Here is a 15,302-nt window from a genome sequence, read left to right on the forward strand (position 1 = left end):
TGCTTCTGGCACGTCTGAGAGCTGGTTCCGGCATGCCCGGCGGGTGATTCCATAGAGTCCGCCACGTGGTTCTGGCCTAGCTGACAGGTGATTTTGGCGTCCCCGGCAGGTGGTTACAGCGAGTTGAGCAGGAGGTTCCGGCATGCTCGGCAGTTGCATCCGGTGTCTCTGGCACGTGGTTCTGGCACGTCTGACATTTGGTTGCATCATGTCTGGCAGGTGATTCCGGAGTGTCCGGCAAGAGGTTCTGGTGTAGCCGGCAGGTGATTTTGGCATGTCCGGCAGGTGTTTCTGGCGAGCTGTTCAGGTGGTTCCGGTGTTCTTGGCAGGTGATTCTGGCGTGTCCAGCAGGTGGTTCCGGTCTGTCCGGTAATGGGTTCCGTCATGTGCCGCACGTGGTTCTGGCACGTCTGAGAGGTGGTTCCCGCATGCCCGGCAGGTGCTCCAGGAGAGTCCTACAAGTGGTTCTGGCCTAGCCCGCAGGTGATTTTGGCGTGTCCGGCAGGTGGTTCCGGCATGCTCGGCAGGTGGTTCAGGCATGTCTGGTAGGTGGTTCCGGTCTGTCCGCGAGGTGGTTCCGGCATGTGTGACAGGTGGTTCTGGCATGTCCGGCAGGTGATTCTGGATTGTCCACCAAGTGGCTCTGGTGTAACCAGCAGGTGATTCCGGAGTGTACGGCAAGTGGTTCTGGCATAGCTGGCTGGTGATTTTGGGGTGTCCAGCAGGTGGCTCCAGCGAGTCGAGCAAGTTGTTCCGGTGTGCTCAGCAGGTGGTTCAGGCAGGTCCGGCAGGTGTTTCTGGTCTGTCCAGTACGTGGTGCCGGCATGTCCGGCACGTGCTTCCAGTATGTTTGAGAGGTGGTTCCTACCTTCCCGGCGGGAGATTCCGGAGCGTCCGCCATGTGATTCTGGCCTACCTGGCAGGGGATTTTGGCGTCTCTGGCTGGTGGTTCCGGCGAGTCGAACAGGAGGTTCCGGCGTGCTCGGCAGGTGCATCCGGTGTCTCTGGCACGTCATTCTGGCACGCTCGAGAGGTGGTTCCGGCATGCCTGACAGGTGATTCCGGAGTGTCCGACAAGGGGTTCTGGCACGTCTGAGAGGTGGTTCCGGCATACCCTGCAGGTGATTCTGGCTTGTCTGCCGAGTGGTGCTGGCGTAGCCATCAGGTGATTTTGGCGTGTCCAGCAGGTGGCTCCAGCGAGTAGAGCAGGTTGTTCCAGCGTACTCAGCAGGTGGTTCAGGCGGGTCTGGCAGGTGGTTCCGGTCTCTCTAGTAGGTGGTTCCGGCGTGTCCGGCACGTGCTTCTGGCACGTCTGAGAGCTGGTTCCGGCATGCCCGGCGGGTGATTCCATAGAGTCCGCCACGTGGTTCTGGCCTAGCTGACAGGTGATTTTGGCGTCCCCGGCAGGTGGTTACAGCGAGTTGAGCAGGAGGTTCCGGCATGCTCGGCAGTTGCATCCGGTGTCTCTGGCACGTGGTTCTGGCACGTCTGACATTTGGTTGCATCATGTCTGGCAGGTGATTCCGGAGTGTCCGGCAAGAGGTTCTGGTGTAGCCGGCAGGTGATTTTGGCATGTCCGGCAGGTGTTTCTGGCGAGCTGTTCAGGTGGTTCCGGTGTTCTTGGCAGGTGATTCTGGCGTGTCCAGCAGGTGGTTCCGGTCTGTCCGGTAATGGGTTCCGTCATGTGCCGCACGTGGTTCTGGCACGTCTGAGAGGTGGTTCCCGCATGCCCGGCAGGTGCTCCAGGAGAGTCCTACAAGTGGTTCTGGCCTAGCGCGCAGGTGATTTTGGCGTGTCCGGCAGGTGGTTCCGGCATGCTCGGCAGGTGGTTCAGGCATGTCTGGTAGGTGGTTCCGGTCTGTCCGCGAGGTGGTTCCGGCATGTGTGACAGGTGGTTCTGGCATGTCCGGCAGGTGATTCTGGATTGTCCACCAAGTGGCTCTGGTGTAACCAGCAGGTGATTCCGGAGTGTACGGCAAGTGGTTCTGGCATAGCTGGCTGGTGATTTTGGGGTGTCCAGCAGGTGGCTCCAGCGAGTCGAGCAAGTTGTGCCGGTGTGCTCAGCAGGTGGTTCAGGCAGGTCCGGCAGGTGTTTCTGGTCTGTCCAGTACGTGGTGCCGGCATGTCCGGCACGTGCTTCCAGTATGTTTGAGAGGTGGTTCCTACCTTCCCGGCGGGAGATTCCGGAGCGTCCGCCATGTGATTCTGGCCTACCTGGCAGGGGATTTTGGCGTCTCTGGCTGGTGGTTCCGGCGAGTCGAACAGGAGGTTCCGGCGTGCTCGGCAGGTGCATCCGGTGTCTCTGGCGCGTCATTCTGGCACGCTCGAGAGGTGGTTCCGGCATGCCTGACAGGTGATTCCGGAGTGTCCGACAAGGGGTTCTGGCACGTCTGAGAGGTGGTTCCGGCATACCCTGCAGGTGATTCTGGCTTGTCTGCCGAGTGGTGCTGGCGTAGCCATCAGGTGATTTTGGCGTGTCCAGCAGGTGGCTCCAGCGAGTAGAGCAGGTTGTTCCAGCGTACTCAGCAGGTGGTTCAGGCGGGTCTGGCAGGTGGTTCCGGTCTCTCTAGTAGGTGGTTCCGGCGTGTCCGGCACGTGCTTCTGGCACGTCTGAGAGCTGGTTCCGGCATGCCCGGCGGGTGATTCCATAGAGTCCGCCACGTGGTTCTGGCCTAGCTGACAGGTGATTTTGGCGTCCCCGGCAGGTGGTTACAGCGAGTTGAGCAGGAGGTTCCGGCATGCTCGGCAGTTGCATCCGGTGTCTCTGGCACGTGGTTCTGGCACGTCTGACATTTGGTTGCATCATGTCTGGCAGGTGATTCCGGAGTGTCCGGCAAGAGGTTCTGGTGTAGCCGGCAGGTGATTTTGGCATGTCCGGCAGGTGTTTCTGGCGAGCTGTTCAGGTGGTTCCGGTGTTCTTGGCAGGTGATTCTGGCGTGTCCAGCAGGTGGTTCCGGTCTGTCCGGTAATGGGTTCCGTCATGTGCCGCACGTGGTTCTGGCACGTCTGAGAGGTGGTTCCCGCATGCCCGGCAGGTGCTCCAGGAGAGTCCTACAAGTGGTTCTGGCCTAGCCCGCAGGTGATTTTGGCGTGTCCGGCAGGTGGTTCCGGCATGCTCGGCAGGTGGTTCAGGCATGTCTGGTAGGTGGTTCCGGTCTGTCCGCGAGGAGGTTCCGGCATGTGTGACAGGTGGTTCTGGCATGTCCGGCAGGTGATTCTGGATTGTCCACCAAGTGGCTCTGGTGTAACCAGCAGGTGATTCCGGAGTGTACGGCAAGTGGTTCTGGCATAGCTGGCTGGTGATTTTGGGGTGTCCAGCAGGTGGCTCCAGCGAGTCGAGCAAGTTGTGCCGGTGTGCTCAGCAGGTGGTTCAGGCAGGTCCGGCAGGTGTTTCTGGTCTGTCCAGTACGTGGTGCCGGCATGTCCGGCACGTGCTTCCAGTATGTTTGAGAGGTGGTTCCTACCTTCCCGGCGGGAGATTCCGGAGCGTCCGCCATGTGATTCTGGCCTACCTGGCAGGGGATTTTGGCGTCTCTGGCTGGTGGTTCCGGCGAGTCGAACAGGAGGTTCCGGCGTGCTCGGCAGGTGCATCCGGTGTCTCTGGCGCGTCATTCTGGCACGCTCGAGAGGTGGTTCCGGCATGCCTGACAGGTGATTCCGGAGTGTCCGACAAGGGGTTCTGGCACGTCTGAGAGGTGGTTCCGGCATACCCTGCAGGTGATTCTGGCTTGTCTGCCGAGTGGTGCTGGCGTAGCCATCAGGTGATTTTGGCGTGTCCAGCAGGTGGCTCCAGCGAGTAGAGCAGGTTGTTCCAGCGTACTCAGCAGGTGGTTCAGGCGGGTCTGGCAGGTGGTTCCGGTCTCTCTAGTAGGTGGTTCCGGCGTGTCCGGCACGTGCTTCTGGCACGTCTGAGAGCTGGTTCCGGCATGCCCGGCGGGTGATTCCATAGAGTCCGCCACGTGGTTCTGGCCTAGCTGACAGGTGATTTTGGCGTCCCCGGCAGGTGGTTACAGCGAGTTGAGCAGGAGGTTCCGGCATGCTCGGCAGTTGCATCCGGTGTCTCTGGCACGTGGTTCTGGCACGTCTGACATTTGGTTGCATCATGTCTGGCAGGTGATTCCGGAGTGTCCGGCAAGAGGTTCTGGTGTAGCCGGCAGGTGATTTTGGCATGTCCGGCAGGTGTTTCTGGCGAGCTGTTCAGGTGGTTCCGGTGTTCTTGGCAGGTGATTCTGGCGTGTCCAGCAGGTGGTTCCGGTCTGTCCGGTAATGGGTTCCGTCATGTGCCGCACGTGGTTCTGGCACGTCTGAGAGGTGGTTCCCGCATGCCCGGCAGGTGCTCCAGGAGAGTCCTACAAGTGGTTCTGGCCTAGCCCGCAGGTGATTTTGGCGTGTCCGGCAGGTGGTTCCGGCATGCTCGGCAGGTGGTTCAGGCATGTCTGGTAGGTGGTTCCGGTCTGTCCGCGAGGAGGTTCCGGCATGTGTGACAGGTGGTTCTGGCATGTCCGGCAGGTGATTCTGGATTGTCCACCAAGTGGCTCTGGTGTAACCAGCAGGTGATTCCGGAGTGTACGGCAAGTGGTTCTGGCATAGCTGGCTGGTGATTTTGGGGTGTCCAGCAGGTGGCTCCAGCGAGTCGAGCAAGTTGTGCCGGTGTGCTCAGCAGGTGGTTCAGGCAGGTCCGGCAGGTGTTTCTGGTCTGTCCAGTACGTGGTGCCGGCATGTCCGGCACGTGCTTCCAGTATGTTTGAGAGGTGGTTCCTACCTTCCCGGCGGGAGATTCCGGAGCGTCCGCCATGTGATTCTGGCCTACCTGGCAGGGGATTTTGGCGTCTCTGGCTGGTGGTTCCGGCGAGTCGAACAGGAGGTTCCGGCGTGCTCGGCAGGTGCATCCGGTGTCTCTGGCGCGTCATTCTGGCACGCTCGAGAGGTGGTTCCGGCATGCCTGACAGGTGATTCCGGAGTGTCCGACAAGGGGTTCTGGCACGTCTGAGAGGTGGTTCCGGCATACCCTGCAGGTGATTCTGGCTTGTCTGCCGAGTGGTGCTGGCGTAGCCATCAGGTGATTTTGGCGTGTCCAGCAGGTGGCTCCAGCGAGTAGAGCAGGTTGTTCCAGCGTACTCAGCAGGTGGTTCAGGCGGGTCTGGCAGGTGGTTCCGGTCTCTCTAGTAGGTGGTTCCGGCGTGTCCGGCACGTGCTTCTGGCACGTCTGAGAGCTGGTTCCGGCATGCCCGGCGGGTGATTCCATAGAGTCCGCCACGTGGTTCTGGCCTAGCTGACAGGTGATTTTGGCGTCCCCGGCAGGTGGTTACAGCGAGTTGAGCAGGAGGTTCCGGCATGCTCGGCAGTTGCATCCGGTGTCTCTGGCACGTGGTTCTGGCACGTCTGACATTTGGTTGCATCATGTCTGGCAGGTGATTCCGGAGTGTCCGGCAAGAGGTTCTGGTGTAGCCGGCAGGTGATTTTGGCATGTCCGGCAGGTGTTTCTGGCGAGCTGTTCAGGTGGTTCCGGTGTTCTTGGCAGGTGATTCTGGCGTGTCCAGCAGGTGGTTCCGGTCTGTCCGGTAATGGGTTCCGTCATGTGCCGCACGTGGTTCTGGCACGTCTGAGAGGTGGTTCCCGCATGCCCGGCAGGTGCTCCAGGAGAGTCCTACAAGTGGTTCTGGCCTAGCCCGCAGGTGATTTTGGCGTGTCCGGCAGGTGGTTCCGGCATGCTCGGCAGGTGGTTCAGGCATGTCTGGTAGGTGGTTCCGGTCTGTCCGCGAGGAGGTTCCGGCATGTGTGACAGGTGGTTCTGGCATGTCCGGCAGGTGATTCTGGATTGTCCACCAAGTGGCTCTGGTGTAACCAGCAGGTGATTCCGGAGTGTACGGCAAGTGGTTCTGGCATAGCTGGCTGGTGATTTTGGGGTGTCCAGCAGGTGGCTCCAGCGAGTCGAGCAAGTTGTTCCGGTGTGCTCAGCAGGTGGTTCAGGCAGGTCCGGCAGGTGTTTCTGGTCTGTCCAGTACGTGGTGCCGGCATGTCCGGCACGTGCTTCCAGTATGTTTGAGAGGTGGTTCCTACCTTCCCGGCGGGAGATTCCGGAGCGTCCGCCATGTGATTCTGGCCTACCTGGCAGGGGATTTTGGCGTCTCTGGCTGGTGGTTCCGGCGAGTCGAAGAGGAGGTTCCGGCGTGCTCGGCAGGTGCATCCGGTGTCTCTGGCACGTCATTCTGGCACGCTCGAGAGGTGGTTCCGGCATGCCTGACAGGTGATTCCGGAGTGTCCGACAAGGGGTTCTGGCACGTCTGAGAGGTGGTTCCGGCATACCCTGCAGGTGATTCTGGCTTGTCTGCCGAGTGGTGCTGGCGTAGCCATCAGGTGATTTTGGCGTGTCCAGCAGGTGGCTCCAGCGAGTAGAGCAGGTTGTTCCAGCGTACTCAGCAGGTGGTTCAGGCGGGTCTGGCAGGTGGTTCCGGTCTCTCTAGTAGGTGGTTCCGGCGTGTCCGGCACGTGCTTCTGGCACGTCTGAGAGCTGGTTCCGGCATGCCCGGCGGGTGATTCCATAGAGTCCGCCACGTGGTTCTGGCCTAGCTGACAGGTGATTTTGGCGTCCCCGGTAGGTGGTTACAGCGAGTTGAGCAGGAGGTTCCGGCATGCTCGGCAGTTGCATCCGGTGTCTCTGGCACGTGGTTCTGGCACGTCTGACATTTGGTTGCATCATGTCTGGCAGGTGATTCCGGAGTGTCCGGCAAGAGGTTCTGGTGTAGCCGGCAGGTGATTTTGGCATGTCCGGCAGGTGTTTCTGGCGAGCTGTTCAGGTGGTTCCGGTGTTCTTGGCAGGTGATTCTGGCGTGTCCAGCAGGTGGTTCCGGTCTGTCCGGTAATGGGTTCCGTCATGTGCCGCACGTGGTTCTGGCACGTCTGAGAGGTGGTTCCCGCATGCCCGGCAGGTGCTCCAGGAGAGTCCTACAAGTGGTTCTGGCCTAGCCCGCAGGTGATTTTGGCGTGTCCGGCAGGTGGTTCCGGCATGCTCGGCAGGTGGTTCAGGCATGTCTGGTAGGTGGTTCCGGTCTGTCCGCGAGGTGGTTCCGGCGTGTCAGGCACGTGGTTCCGGCATGTGTGACAGGTGGTTCTGGCATGTCCGGCAGGTGATTCTGGATTGTCCACCAAGTGGCTCTGGTGTAACCAGCAGGTGATTCCGGAGTGTACGGCAAGTGGTTCTGGCATAGCTGGCTGGTGATTTTGGGGTGTCCAGCAGGTGGCTCCAGCGAGTCGAGCAAGTTGTTCCGGTGTGCTCAGCAGGTGGTTCAGGCAGGTCCGGCAGGTGTTTCTGGTCTGTCCAGTACGTGGTGCCGGCATGTCCGGCACGTGCTTCCAGTATGTTTGAGAGGTGGTTCCTACCTTCCCGGCGGGAGATTCCGGAGCGTCCGCCATGTGATTCTGGCCTACCTGGCAGGGGATTTTGGCGTCTCTGGCTGGTGGTTCCGGCGAGTCGAACAGGAGGTTCCGGCGTGCTCGGCAGGTGCATCCGGTGTCTCTGGCACGTCATTCTGGCACGCTCGAGAGGTGGTTCCGGCATGCCTGACAGGTGATTCCGGAGTGTCCGACAAGGGGTTCTGGCACGTCTGAGAGGTGGTTCCGGCATACCCTGCAGGTGATTCTGGCTTGTCTGCCGAGTGGTGCTGGCGTAGCCATCAGGTGATTTTGGCGTGTCCAGCAGGTGGCTCCAGCGAGTAGAGCAGGTTGTTCCAGCGTACTCAGCAGGTGGTTCAGGCGGGTCTGGCAGGTGGTTCCGGTCTCTCTAGTAGGTGGTTCCGGCGTGTCCGGCACGTGCTTCTGGCACGTCTGAGAGCTGGTTCCGGCATGCCCGGCGGGTGATTCCATAGAGTCCGCCACGTGGTTCTGGCCTAGCTGACAGGTGATTTTGGCGTCCCCGGCAGGTGGTTACAGCGAGTTGAGCAGGAGGTTCCGGCATGCTCGGCAGTTGCATCCGGTGTCTCTGGCACGTGGTTCTGGCACGTCTGACATTTGGTTGCATCATGTCTGGCAGGTGATTCCGGAGTGTCCGGCAAGAGGTTCTGGTGTAGCCGGCAGGTGATTTTGGCATGTCCGGCAGGTGTTTCTGGCGAGCTGTTCAGGTGGTTCCGGTGTTCTTGGCAGGTGATTCTGGCGTGTCCAGCAGGTGGTTCCGGTCTGTCCGGTAATGGGTTCCGTCATGTGCCGCACGTGGTTCTGGCACGTCTGAGAGGTGGTTCCCGCATGCCCGGCAGGTGCTCCAGGAGAGTCCTACAAGTGGTTCTGGCCTAGCGCGCAGGTGATTTTGGCGTGTCCGGCAGGTGGTTCCGGCATGCTCGGCAGGTGGTTCAGGCATGTCTGGTAGGTGGTTCCGGTCTGTCCGCGAGGTGGTTCCGGCGTGTCAGGCACGTGGTTCCGGCATGTGTGACAGGTGGTTCTGGCATGTCCGGCAGGTGATTCTGGATTGTCCACCAAGTGGCTGTGGTGTAACCAGCAGGTGATTCCGGAGTGTACGGCAAGTGGTTCTGGCATAGCTGGCTGGTGATTTTGGGGTGTCCAGCAGGTGGCTCCAGCGAGTCGAGCAAGTTGTTCCGGTGTGCTCAGCAGGTGGTTCAGGCAGGTCCGGCAGGTGTTTCTGGTCTGTCCAGTACGTGGTGCCGGCATGTCCGGCACGTGCTTCCAGTATGTTTGAGAGGTGGTTCCTACCTTCCCGGCGGGAGATTCCGGAGCGTCCGCCATGTGATTCTGGCCTACCTGGCAGGGGATTTTGGCGTCTCTGGCTGGTGGTTCCGGCGAGTCGAAGAGGAGGTTCCGGCGTGCTCGGCAGGTGCATCCGGTGTCTCTGGCACGTCATTCTGGCACGTTCGAGAGGTGGTTCCGGCATGCCTGACAGGTGATTCCGGAGTGTCCGACAAGGGGTTCTGGCACGTCTGAGAGGTGGTTCCGGCATACCCTGCAGGTGATTCTGGCTTGTCTGCCGAGTGGTGCTGGCGTAGCCATCAGGTGATTTTGGCGTGTCCAGCAGGTGGCTCCAGCGAGTAGAGCAGGTTGTTCCAGCGTACTCAGCAGGTGGTTCAGGCGGGTCTGGCAGGTGGTTCCGGTCTCTCTAGTAGGTGGTTCCGGCGTGTCCGGCACGTGCTTCTGGCACGTCTGAGAGCTGGTTCCGGCATGCCCGGCGGGTGATTCCATAGAGTCCGCCACGTGGTTCTGGCCTAGCTGACAGGTGATTTTGGCGTCCCCGGCAGGTGGTTACAGCGAGTTGAGCAGGAGGTTCCGGCATGCTCGGCAGTTGCATCCGGTGTCTCTGGCACGTGGTTCTGGCACGTCTGACATTTGGTTGCATCATGTCTGGCAGGTGATTCCGGAGTGTCCGGCAAGAGGTTCTGGTGTAGCCGGCAGGTGATTTTGGCATGTCTGGCAGGTGTTTCTGGCGAGCTGTTCAGGTGGTTCCGGTGTTCTTGGCAGGTGATTCTGGCGTGTCCAGCAGGTGGTTCCGGTCTGTCCGGTAATGGGTTCCGTCATGTGCCGCACGTGGTTCTGGCACGTCTGAGAGGTGGTTCCCGCATGCCCGGCAGGTGCTCCAGGAGAGTCCTACAAGTGGTTCTGGCCTAGCCCGCAGGTGATTTTGGCGTGTCCGGCAGGTGGTTCCGGCATGCTCGGCAGGTGGTTCAGGCATGTCTGGTAGGTGGTTCCGGTCTGTCCGCGAGGTGGTTCCGGCATGTGTGACAGGTGGTTCTGGCATGTCCGGCAGGTGATTCTGGATTGTCCACCAAGTGGCTCTGGTGTAACCAGCAGGTGATTCCGGAGTGTACGGCAAGTGGTTCTGGCATAGCTGGCTGGTGATTTTGGGGTGTCCAGCAGGTGGCTCCAGCGAGTCGAGCAAGTTGTTCCGGTGTGCTCAGCAGGTGGTTCAGGCAGGTCCGGCAGGTGTTTCTGGTCTGTCCAGTACGTGGTGCCGGCATGTCCGGCACGTGCTTCCAGTATGTTTGAGAGGTGGTTCCTACCTTCCCGGCGGGAGATTCCGGAGCGTCCGCCATGTGATTCTGGCCTACCTGGCAGGGGATTTTGGCGTCTCTGGCTGGTGGTTCCGGCGAGTCGAACAGGAGGTTCCGGCGTGCTCGGCAGGTGCATCCGGTGTCTCTGGCACGTCATTCTGGCACGCTCGAGAGGTGGTTCCGGCATGCCTGACAGGTGATTCCGGAGTGTCCGACAAGGGGTTCTGGCACGTCTGAGAGGTGGTTCCGGCATACCCTGCAGGTGATTCTGGCTTGTCTGCCGAGTGGTGCTGGCGTAGCCATCAGGTGATTTTGGCGTGTCCAGCAGGTGGCTCCAGCGAGTAGAGCAGGTTGTTCCAGCGTACTCAGCAGGTGGTTCAGGCGGGTCTGGCAGGTGGTTCCGGTCTCTCTAGTAGGTGGTTCCGGCGTGTCCGGCACGTGCTTCTGGCACGTCTGAGAGCTGGTTCCGGCATGCCCGGCGGGTGATTCCATAGAGTCCGCCACGTGGTTCTGGCCTAGCTGACAGGTGATTTTGGCGTCCCCGGCAGGTGGTTACAGCGAGTTGAGCAGGAGGTTCCGGCATGCTCGGCAGTTGCATCCGGTGTCTCTGGCACGTGGTTCTGGCACGTCTGACATTTGGTTGCATCATGTCTGGCAGGTGATTCCGGAGTGTCCGGCAAGAGGTTCTGGTGTAGCCGGCAGGTGATTTTGGCATGTCCGGCAGGTGTTTCTGGCGAGCTGTTCAGGTGGTTCCGGTGTTCTTGGCAGGTGATTCTGGCGTGTCCAGCAGGTGGTTCCGGTCTGTCCGGTAATGGGTTCCGTCATGTGCCGCACGTGGTTCTGGCACGTCTGAGAGGTGGTTCCCGCATGCCCGGCAGGTGCTCCAGGAGAGTCCTACAAGTGGTTCTGGCCTAGCCCGCAGGTGATTTTGGCGTGTCCGGCAGGTGGTTCCGGCATGCTCGGCAGGTGGTTCAGGCATGTCTGGTAGGTGGTTCCGGTCTGTCCGCGAGGTGGTTCCGGCGTGTCAGGCACGTGGTTCCGGCATGTGTGACAGGTGGTTCTGGCATGTCCGGCAGGTGATTCTGGATTGTCCACCAAGTGGCTCTGGTGTAACCAGCAGGTGATTCCGGAGTGTACGGCAAGTGGTTCTGGCATAGCTGGCTGGTGATTTTGGGGTGTCCAGCAGGTGGCTCCAGCGAGTCGAGCAAGTTGTTCCGGTGTGCTCAGCAGGTGGTTCAGGCAGGTCCGGCAGGTGTTTCTGGTCTGTCCAGTACGTGGTGCCGGCATGTCCGGCACGTGCTTCCAGTATGTTTGAGAGGTGGTTCCTACCTTCCCGGCGGGAGATTCCGGAGCGTCCGCCATGTGATTCTGGCCTACCTGGCAGGGGATTTTGGCGTCTCTGGCTGGTGGTTCCGGCGAGTCGAACAGGAGGTTCCGGCGTGCTCGGCAGGTGCATCCGGTGTCTCTGGCACGTCATTCTGGCACGTTCGAGAGGTGGTTCCGGCATGCCTGACAGGTGATTCCGGAGTGTCCGACAAGGGGTTCTGGCACGTCTGAGAGGTGGTTCCGGCATACCCTGCAGGTGATTCTGGCTTGTCTGCCGAGTGGTGCTGGCGTAGCCATCAGGTGATTTTGGCGTGTCCAGCAGGTGGTTCTGGGGAGTGGATCAGGTGGTTATGGCATACTCGGCAGGTGTTTCCGGCATGTCTGGCACATGGTTCTGGTACGTCTGAGAGGTCGTTCTGGCCTGCCTGGCAGGTGATTCCGGAGTGTCCGTCAAGTGGTTTTGGCATAGCCGGCTGGTGATTTTGGCATGTTCAGCAGGTGGCTCCAGCGAGTCTAGCAGGTTGTTCCCGCCGTGCTCAGCAGGTGGTTCAGGCGGGTCTTTCAGGTGCTTCCGGTCTGTCCGGTAGTGGGTTTGCGGCCTGTGTCGCACGTTGTTCTTGTGCATCTGAGAGGTGGTTCCTGCATGCCCAGCAGGTGATTCCGGACTCTCTGCCACGTGTTTCTGGCATAGCTGGCAAGTGATTTTGGCGTGTCCAGCACGTGTTTCTGTTGATTCAAGCAGGTGGTTCTGGTAGCTGGGCTGGTGGTTCAGCTGTGTCCGGCAGGTTGTTCCTGTCTGTCCGGGAGATGGTTGCGGCGTGTCCGGCAGGTGGTTCCTTCTGTCCGGGAGGTGGTTGTGGCGTGCTCAGCAGGTGCTTCCGGCATCTCCGGCACGTGCTTCTAGGACGTCTGTGAGGTGGTTCCGGCATGCCTGGCAGGTCATCCCGGAGAGTCCTCCAAGTGGTTCTGGCGTAGCTGGAAGGTGATTTTGGTGTGTCTGGCATTTTGTTCTAGCATGCTCGGCTTTTGGTGCAGGCAGGTCCGGGAGGTGGTTCCGGCTTGTCCGGCACGTGGTTCCAGCACGTCTGAAAGGTGGTTCTATCATGCCCGGCAGGTGATTCCAGAGAGTCCACCAGGTGGTTGTGGCATAGCCAGCAGGTGATTTTGGCGTGTCCGACAGGTGGTTCCGGCGAGTCAAGCAGGTGGCTCCGGCGTGCTCGGCAGGTGTTTCCGGCATGTCCGGCATGTGCTTCCGGCACGTCTGAGAGGTGGTTCCGGCATGCCCGGTGGGTGATTCCATAGAGTCCGCCACGTGGTTCTGGCCTAGCCGGCAGGTGATTTTGGCATCTCCAGCAGGTGGTTCTGGCGAGTCGAGCAGGAGGTTCAGGCGTGCTCGACAGGTGCATCCGGTGTCTCTGGCACATGATTCTGGCACCTCTGAGAGATGCTTCCAGCATGCCTGGCAGGTGATTCTGGAGTGTTCGCCAGGTGGTTCTGGCATAGCCGGCAGGTGAGTTTGCCATGTCCGGCATGTGGTTCCGGCGACTCAAGCAGGTGGTTCCAGCGTGGTCAGCTAGTGGTTCAGGCAGGTCCGGTAGGTGGTTCCGGTCTGTCCGGGAGGTGGTTCCGGCGTGTCCGGCACGTGGTTCTGGCACGTCTGAGAGGTGGTCCCGGCATCCCCGCCAGGTGATTGCAGAGGGTCTGCCGAGTGGTTCTGGCATAGCCGGCAGGTGATTTTGGCGTGTCCAGCAGGTGGTTCTGTGGATTGGATCAGGTGGCTCCAGCATATTCGGCAGGTGGTTCCAGGGTGTCCCACACTTGGTTCTGGCACGTCTGAGAGGTGGTTCCAGCATGTCCAGCAGGTGACCCCAGAGAGTCCTCCAAGTGGTTCTGGCATAGCCCGCAGGTGTTTTTGGTGTGTCCTGCAGGTGGTTCTGGCGAGTCGAACACTTGGTTCCGGCATGCTCGGCAGTTGGTTCCGGCAGGTCTGGCTTGGGTTTGCAGTCTGTCCATGACGTGGTTCCGGCATGCCTGACAGGTGATTCCAGAGTGTCCAGCAAGTGGTTCTGGTGTAGCCGGCAGGGGATTTTGCCATGTCCAGCATGTGGTTCCGGCGACTCGAGCAGGTGGTTCCAGCGTGCTCGACAGGTGGTTCAGGTGGATCCGGCAGGTGGTTCTGGTCTGTCCTGGATGTGGTTCCGGCATGTCCAGCATGTGGTTCTGGCAGGTCTCAGAGGTGGTTCCGGCATGCCCGACAGGTGATTCCGGAGTGTCTGGCAAGTGGTTCTGGCGTATCCTGCAGGTGATTTTGGCGTGTCCGGCAGGTGATTTTGACGTGTCCGGCAGGTGTTTCTGGCGAGCTGTTCAGGTGGTTCTGGGTTTCTCGCCATGTGATTCCGGCGTGTGTGGCACGAGCTTCCAGTCTGTCAGGTAGTGGGTTCCGGCGTGAGCCGCACATTGTTCTGGTACAGGTGAGAGGTGGTTCCCTGATGCCCAGCAGGTGATTCCGGAGTGTCCGGCAAGTGGTTCTGGCATAGCCGGCAGGTGATTTTGGCATGTCCGGCAGGTGATTTTGGCGTGTCCGGCAGGTGATTTTGGCTTGTCTGGCAGGTGATTTTGACGTGTCTGGCAGCTCTTTCAGGCGAGCTGTTCAGGAGGATAAGCATTCTCAGCAGGTGATTCTGGCGTCTCTGGCAGTTGGTTCTGGCGAGTCGAGCAGGAGGTCCTGGCGTGCTTGGCAGGTGCATCCGCTGTCTCTGGCACGTGGTTCTGGCACGTCTGAGAGGTGGTTCCGGCATGCCCGGCAGGTGATCCCAGAGAGTCCTCCAAGTGGTTCTGGCCTAGCCCGCAGGTGATTTTGGCATGTCCGGCAGGTGATTCCAGCATGCTCGGTAGGTGGTACTGGCAGGTCCGGTTGGTGGTTCTGGTCTGTCCGGGTTGTGGTTCCGGCGTGTCCGGCACGTAGTTCCGGCACGTCTGAAAGCTGGTTCTCGCATGTCTGGCAGGTGATTCCAGATTGTCCACCACGTGGTTCTGGCGTAGCCGGCAGGTGATTTTGGCACATCCCACAGGTGGTTCCGACAATTCGAGCAGGTGCTTCTGGCTAGCTCGGCAGGTGCTTCTGGCGTCTCCGGCACTTGATTTTGGCACATTTGAGAGGTGGGTCCGGCATTCCCGGCAGGTGATTCCAGAAAGTCCTGCAAGTGGTTCTGGCATAGCCAGCAGGTGATTTTTGCGTGTCTGTCAGGTGGATCCTGCATGCTTGGCAGGTGGTTCAGGCGTGTCTGGCAGGTGGTTCTGTTGTGTCCGGTAGGTGGTTCTGGCGTGTCCGGCACGTGGTTCTGGCACGTCTGAGAGGTGGTTCCGGCATGCCCGGCAGGTGATTCCGGAGTGTCCGGCAAGTGGTTCTGGCGTAGCTGGCTAGTGATTTTGGCGTGTCCAGCAGGTGGCTCCAGCGAGTCGAGCAGGTTGTTCCTGCATGCTCAGCAGGTGGTTCAGGCGGGTCCGGCAGGTGGTCCCGGTCTGTCCAGTAGGTGGTTCTGGCATGTCCGGCACGTGGTTCTGGCACGTCTGAGAGGTGGTTCCGGCATGCCCAGCAGGTGATTCCAGAGTCTGCGGCATTTGCTTCTGGAACATCTGAGAGGTCGTTCCGGCGTGTCTGTCACGTGCTTTCGGCACGTCTGAGAGGTGGTTCCGGCATGCCCGGCAGGTGATTCCGGAGTGTCTGCCGAGTGGTTCTGGTGTAGCCGGCAGGTGATTTTGGCGTGTCCAGCAGGTGGTTCCCGCGTGTCCAGCTGGTGGTTCCGGCGTGCTCGGCAGGTGCTTCCGGTCTCTCTGGCACATGGTTGAGGCACGTCTGAGAGGTGCTTCCGTCATGCCCGGAAGGTGATTCCGGAGTGTCTGACATGTGGTTCTGGCACGTCTGAGAGGTGGTTCCGGCATGCCCTGCAGGTGATTCTGGAGTGTCCGGCATGTGGTTCTGGCATA

Source organism: Equus asinus, unplaced genomic scaffold (genome assembly GCF_041296235.1).
Source record: "Equus asinus isolate D_3611 breed Donkey unplaced genomic scaffold, EquAss-T2T_v2 contig_196, whole genome shotgun sequence".
Classification (NCBI taxonomy): domain Eukaryota; kingdom Metazoa; phylum Chordata; class Mammalia; order Perissodactyla; family Equidae; genus Equus; species Equus asinus.